Consider the following 7,927-nt stretch of genomic DNA (forward strand, 5'->3'; position numbering starts at 1 on the left):
TTTTAGAACATTATTAATCCATTATGATAATGGATTTTATTTTAAAGTAATTTTGTAACTGAATTATACTAAACTTTTCAAGTAATTGAATTACACTAAACTGTATATTTTATCGATAATAAGCAATATTTTTTCATGAAACAAAACAATAAGAATATATTTTATTTTCAAGTAATTTTGAATTATACCAAACTATAATTTTATCGATAATAAACAATATTTTTTCATGTTTAATTTTTTTAAAATTTTTACCATAATTTTGATATTTTACCCAAACACGTATACACTGTACTTACAGTGTGTATGCATATTTCGAAAGTTGCAGTCCCCCACGATTTCAAGCCACGAGCCGCCAGTAGACAACCAATCACGTAAAAAGAATCCTAAATCATTATAAAATAATAGACATTTCTAACCTTTCTTAATATAGATGAAAATAGTGTAAAAAGTAAATCACAGCAGCAGGATTAAGCCTAAAACTTGGATCTGGTACAATAAAATAATCATTATCGTTTGGTAAGTTGATATTTCATAGATGGCGCCACTGCGAGTACTAAATTGCAAACAACATTACGGTTCGAAGAAGACTGTATTTTATCATAGCACAGTAAATTGTTGTGATTACAAAATATTAGTCACAGGAAGGTGAAGAACCTTGACTATCGTTTGTCTACGCTGCACGTCATGTAATACCAGTCATGTAAACAGACCATGAATATTTACGCAAAAATGCGAATGTGTAATGTGTTATATAATGTAAATAAACGTAGTTTATTTACATTATTTAATATTGCATAATATGACTAAAGAGGCCAGTGGTTATCGCTAACCGTCTTTAATGAATTAATAATAATTTACTTCAATTATTATTTGATTTTATGTTTGCAAATTGAGATATTTCAGTATTTTTTGTGACATCATTTCTTCAGAAAATTAAGTTTAAAAAAAAAAAGGAAAAAAAAAACAGGATGATAAGTGTGTCGGTTGGGGAATGTAATGTATCCTGTTTATTTATTTATTATTAAAAAGAAAATTGGCTGTCACATCTCCGTTCATCATCTCTGGATTACTTTGCGTTTCTAGATAGAAATTCCGTGTACAGGAAACACAAGAAGAAGAAATCGATGAATTGATTTGAATGTCTTTTCATATAGGCCACTTCCTTCAGAAGCTGTGTGCATTGGGATATCTCCCCCATAACTCTATCAGATAATCCCTTACGAGGCTTGATTGGTTCTCCACAATTTCGGGCTAGTACACGACTCTTGCGTTTTTGCGTTTGTCTATCCTTTTTTCAAACGTCCCTCCCCACACTTGCAGTCATATTACGCACGCAACTTTCCCCAGCTCGTATCTGATTGAAACAGCCGGGACTACGGTCATCAAAGGCTGTACGGGAGTGGCCGCTAGTAACATGTTTGTTTGTTTATTTATGGAGTGACGTAATAACTGAACAATACGACTATGGACTACGTCAGTGCTAAGTAGCAAACACACACTAATGTTTTTTTTAGAATGCCACAACTCGATAGGAATCAATTGCCCCATTACCAACAAATCCTTCTTTAATTTTCCCGGACTAGTGCAGGTATGTTCCCATAGTCGTAACCCCTACAGAAGTATTTTTACCGAATGGCGGCCATATCTTTGTCACCATGGAGATGGCGTCTAGTTGCTATGAACCGCATATAACAAATGATCTACCTGCACGGCGCGTTCATTTTTACTGAGAGCTTTCCTGTTCGTACGAGGACTGTCAGAGTGTTAGGAAATTTCTAAGAGAATCCGAAGAACAATTTCTCTTATCTTTTGTTTAGAGGACCACTCCGAAACTGTTCAGTTTGGATCAATGACGTCTACAGACCGAATATTTAATTAAAGTAATAGTCAACCTCCGTTCTCTCGAGTAGTTGAAGACTTCCGGTGTTAATATCTTCGAGCGCTCGGCGGCTTGTTTGGAAGCACATCCGCGATATGGATGAGAGGGTTAACTGCTAAACTAGACTCGGTCCGGGAGCAGTCGTTTTCTTCTTTGTCGGAGGCATCACTGAGGTGTGTCCAAATGACGAACTGTGCAAATAGTATCGTGTTGGCGACTTCGACTCAACCCCGCACGGACAGGAACAACTACGGGAACAACATGTTGCAAAGTAAGTCGCTTTTGATTCTCTCTCTCTCTCTCTCTCTCTCTCTCTCTGTGTTTATCTATCTGTCTATCTATCTATCTACCTTTCTCCTGTGTTTCTAGACTTAGTGCTCTGCGTGGGAATGTGCACGTGGGGAACTTCTATACGTCGTCGATGTACTTTCTCTCCTATTCGCAGTCAGTGAATAGGAGAGAAAGTACATCCTAAGTCAGGAACTACGAAATGTCAGATCGTGGTTGGCATCTGGATCGCGCTAATTGGCTTTTTCTCGCGCACCACGTAATTGCAGTCAAACTGAATGAACTACATTAACGAAATCATTCCAGAGCATGTGTTTTTCGTGCTTATCATCGATGAAATTCTACTTGCGCTTGTCGTGACTGAGAAATCTCATCAGAATGAAGTAAATATCATTAAAAATAAACGAATTTATATTTACAGCATCATAGTTATATACAAAATCATATACAGTAGGTTTGGAAGATGGTGTGCATGTTATTTATCTGTAAAGTGCAAGTTATATTTGCATAATATGTGTGGCGTCCAGGGGCGAATTCTCCATGCTTGCTGCGCAAGCTCATTAAATGAGAAAGAAGTAATATTTATTTGTTAATAAATGCACGCATTTATAAGCATTCCATTTAGACTTTTATTTTTGTAGACAGAAGACGTCTTAAGCTTGCGCGGCAATAATTGAGCTTTGCGTTGTGAATCGAACACTGATGCTTGCTCGTCTAGTCAAAGCTACCTTGGCTTGCTCGGTTGTAGGACCTTCGAGGTCCTCGCAGCAGCACTGCGATTTCATGCGCGCGCATAGCCATTTCACGTCGTCTCACTCTGTTGCTTAAACACAGGCCATACGCAGTCAACGTAGCTCTAATCAGTGAGCTACAGCCAGCCTTTACAAGTGCGCGTGTTGCTTGGGAAAAATAAGTTACAATCAGCTCTTTATGACGATGTCATTGACCAGTTCATAAAGAAGAACCGTAGGGTAGAATTTGTATTCAAGTAGCTAAATTGAAAAAGATAGAATATCATTTGCAAAATAAATGTTGTATTTGTATGATTAAATGTACATAAATTTCTAAATATATAGTTTTAAATGGTCAGTAATTCATTATTCCACTAATCAGACTTCAATCACACCTCTCACTCCCTGAATGATAACAAGAGCAAGCGTGAATTTCATGACCAGCATTCATCCTTGGTGGCGTCATTGTAATAATCACAATTCTAAGTGGTATCCTCGAGGCTACTTCAGGAAATAGAAATTCACGTTTGATTACTAAGAGATAGGAATTTTAAAAATAATTTACTTTTTTTTTTTTTTTTTTAGGATTGTGGGTGATTTTCGCCTAGCTTAATAATCCCCACATAAAGTTTATGCTTGCATTCTTTTTTCCAAGTCTTTTTCGTTTCTACGTGCGACATATAGTAAAGATCAGTACCATCGACAGAGTGTGGCATAGAGGCAGCCTGCCTCACGGTAACCCCTTAATAAAGAGGCCATATTGAGGTAGGCGCTGTGCTACGCTAACAATTCGTAGCAAGTGCTGAAAGAAGTTTTTCCAAGCTAAAACTGATTACAAATTATTGGCGAACAGCAATGGCCCAAGAAAGATTGGTTGGTGTAGCAACTACATAAATAGAGGCGGACATCGCTTATAATTTAAATTTAGAAGAGCTTATAAACAGTTGTATTGTGCGATATCCCCGTAGAGCAAACATTTAATTAATATTATTATGCAATTGTTTTTCATTAATGTTTCTCTTGTAATAAAAACAAAATAGCAATTGGAGATTTTCTTGTATTTTTGTCTTTTAATCCATCAGGGTCGATGTTTAATTGTTTGCCTCAGGGTGCGATCTAATGTGGCGATGATTCTGGTATAAATAATGAGTAAATCATAATTAATAATAATCAGGATGAAACGGCAGCCTATCGCAAAGTAAAAATAACATCATAAAGAAAACAAAATTTCCAAGGCAACGAATTTAAACCGCATGAAATTTAAAAATATGAATTTTAAAAATGATTTTAAAATACTATGAATTTTAAGAATATTATACTAAATCACAAAAAAACGGTTAAAATATCAGCCCAGCACTATAGATGTACGGTGTGCTGGCCGATTCAATAGATTGTCATCAGATAACGTTCTTAACTAATATCATAAGGCAATATGAGTCGGCAAGATGTGTGTAGCGGAGTCACACGATTAGGGTAGGTGTCACGTAATAATAATAATAATCCTCAAATTTGATTTGTAAACACAGACAGGCCGCTCTGGAGAGATACTCATCAAAACACCGAGGATAAAAACAAAACCAAGAGTATAAATAAGGACAGTGGCAACAACAAAGACAAATCATCTAGAACGGCGCTTCTCAACCTTTCTAAGCCCAAGGACAAGTAAAATGCCTAAAACAATTCTACGGACCACTAAGTTACAGAGGCGTAGTTGGGGGAAAGGGGGGGGGGAGTTTCGCCCTGGGTCGGCACTTTTTTGGCGTTTAAGAAATCTTGCTTTACTGTCTATAAAACAGCAATTGATTGAATTGAATTTTTCCGAAATGTTGGTAATTGTAGGAATTACCAACATTTCGGAAAAACTGTGCTATTTATAACATAATAAATCTAAAAGCATGTTTGGAATACGGAAACATAATTAATTAAATTGGAAGTAAACGATTAAAATTGTAGCACTCAGAATCAACAAAAATAGCATTTTCCACTAAAAAGGATTCCAATATTGTAAAACGTGCAAATTGTCTATCTTTTACATAATTAATCCATAACACCAGTTTTTTCACAAATGCCTTTATTTTCTCGTAGGCATCAAGAACAGTTCAAGAATTTCCCTGAAGGGAGAGATTTAGTTTATTTAATTTCGAAAACAAAAATGTCTGAAAGATAGGATAGTGTTGATAACCATGCTTCGTCAACAAGGAGCGATGCAAAATTAGAATTACGTTCATTCACAAATAATAAAACTTCGTGCCTTAATTGAAATGACCTTGTTAGTACTTTGCCCCTGGAAAGCCAGAGAATTTCAGAATGAAGCAAAACTGGTATATATTATACCACTTCATCTGCCCATTTCATCGCAGAGTACTGAAAATAATGTTATTTAACGGTCGAGCTTTAATAAAATTAACTAGTTTGGCAGCGTTGTATAGCACAGTTTTAAATTCTGGTGGCATTCCTTTGGAGGCTAACGCTTCCCTATGTATGAAACAATTTGTAACCAATTCATATCCGGAGCTACTTCTTTGATCTTAGAAACAACCCTACTATGCCTGCCTGCAAGTGCTCGAGCTCCATCCGAACAGAAGCCCATGCATTTTTCCCACTGGATCCACCAGAATTTATGTAATTATTGAGAGTGTGAAATATTTCTTCTCCAGTTGTTCGGGATAACAAAGTTCTACAAAACAAAATATCGTCATGAATGTTGTTATCATGAACATATCTTACGTTGCATATTAACCGCGCATCGTTTGTAACATCAGTAGTCTCGTCTATTTGTAATTCATAATAAGGGCTCTTCTTAACTCTTTCGATTAATTGAGATTCTACATCACCTGCCATGTCATTAATTCTGCGACAGACAGTGTCATTGAAAGAGGAATCAAATTAACATCTTTTAGTATTGTTTCGAAACATCGTTTTTACCACATCTTTTATAGCTGGAAGTAGCAAATTTTCCCCGATAGAATGAGGTTTCCCTGTTTTCGCTATGCGAAACTTAAGAGATAGGATGCTTCCATCCTATTAATGGAACCCGTGGCCAAAACTATATCTTTCCCATGATTTAATGTCCCTAAGCGTCGCTGCAAAAATTCAATTGGCTTATTTTTCACATCACAATGTCTAGTTTCTAAATGTCGTCGGAGTTTCGCAGGTTTCATGCACTCGTTCGACAACACTTCATGCCACAAAACACATTGAGGTTTCACTTCACTTTCATCTCCACACCAAGTAAACTTGAATTCCAAATATGAACTCTTATATTTCCTGCTATATTTTTTCTTTGAACTGTTTGTTTCTTCTACTTTAATAGTATCAGATTTACTCGCCGTTACAACACGTGTATCACAATTAGGATTAGCATCACCTGTTCCATTTGCCCTTATTTTCAGTCCTAGTTCTAAACCACTTTTCAATTATTAAAAAACGTTTCCGAAAAATATATAAATATATAATACTGGGGTTAACTCAGGACACACTTTGTCCAAGTATCACTTAGCACTTCTCAAGATATACTGAGCCTTGGTTGAAGGAGGGAAACCCTCAATAATAAAAATCAATAAATAACAAGCAATCGGTTGAAATGTGGATAACACATGTTCACTTCAAATCTGACAAAACAGCAATGGAAGGGGGAAGCAATAAAACTATATTATTAATTAAGGGGATACAAATCCCTTGCTGTTCAACTGCCAGTAAGCAAAACTCTAAGATCGAGAACTACGAATCTATGAGTTTCATATATACCGAAAAACTATTGACGAATCTAAGTGTAAATGACCACTTGGTAGTACAACACCAAGGCAACTCGAAGCAAATGTGGAGCAAGCTCCCTCACTATCCTTGATATTTTCTCATAATGTAAAACCACAGCCCCTAGGGGATGTAATTACATTATGAGGAGAGGTCACTACCCAGACTGGTTTCAACCTTATAAATAAGTAAAGCCGTCTCTAAAAAAATCGGACGATCCCTAGACCACTCAATAGTGGGCGAAAGACCGTCCATCTCAGCGTTGGCTCCACTCAGTGATGGCCTTCCACCCACCACCACCACCACCGAGCATAACCGCTCATATTCCGGAGAAAAGCATTCACCGATAAATCCCCTCGCCGGGCCGTACTGGAAAACACTTTCCCCGGAGATTCAAATGGCTCCCTTAAGGCTAAACCTTAAGAGAGCGAACTCATATTAGCAATAGCCGAGCCTCAGTTAAACTTCATTGGCTACAGCATTGCCAGACCGATTTCTCATAATGTAAAACGCAGGTCCTAAGAGATGCATCGCTGTTTCACATTATGAGAGAAGGTCACTACCCAGACCGGTTTCGACCTTTTTTGAGGTCTCATCAGTGAGTACGTAGACCTGGAAGATAACAAGGTTTAAGTGAAAAGAACTTACATACCTTTACTATACGAATGCCATAAAGGCGTGTGTTTGTATATTATAATATAAATTAAAAGCCAAACGGCTATTTTTCTGGCATCCTTAATAATAATCAAGGGGATACAAATCCCTTGTTGTTCAACTGCCAGTAAGCAAAACTCTAAGATCGAGAACTACGAATCTATGAGTTTCATATCTACCGAAAAACTATCAGCGAATCCAAGTGTAAATGACCACTTGGTAGTACAACACCAAGGCAACTCGAAGCAAAGGTGGAGCAAGCTCCCTCACTATCCTTGATATCTTTAATTATTATTAAGGATGCCAGAAAAATAGCCTTTTGGCTTTCATTCTATGTTATAATATACAGGCACACCTTTATGGCATTCGTATAGTAAAGGTATGTAAGTTCTTTTCACTTAAACCTTGTTATCTTCCATCTTCCAGGTCTACCTACTCACTGATGAGAAGTGGACGCTAGATATAGATATAGATATAGATATATATATGAGAGGCTCTGCTTAGGATAGGTTTTCGCCTGTCTCTGAGTAGGGCCACCGCTGAGATTATGGCTCTGGCTGGTTGTGGGGAGAACCTGCCACTGGGTAGAGCCAATGCTGAGAAGTTCTTCTCGGTGACAGAG

General features: G+C 37.1%; 1 pseudogene; it reads right to left on the minus strand.

Moving 5' to 3' along the window:
- Positions 1 to 7,033: 7,033 nt before the first annotated feature.
- Positions 7,034 to 7,145, minus strand: LOC150102156 (U4 spliceosomal RNA; annotated as a pseudogene).
- Between the last annotated feature and the right edge of the window lie 782 nt (positions 7,146 to 7,927).

The sequence above is a fragment of the Typopeltis vanoorti genome, chromosome 10 (assembly GCF_054136105.1).
Source record: "Typopeltis vanoorti isolate ZY-2024b chromosome 10, IOZ_Tvanoo_1.0, whole genome shotgun sequence".
Classification (NCBI taxonomy): domain Eukaryota; kingdom Metazoa; phylum Arthropoda; class Arachnida; order Uropygi; family Thelyphonidae; genus Typopeltis; species Typopeltis vanoorti.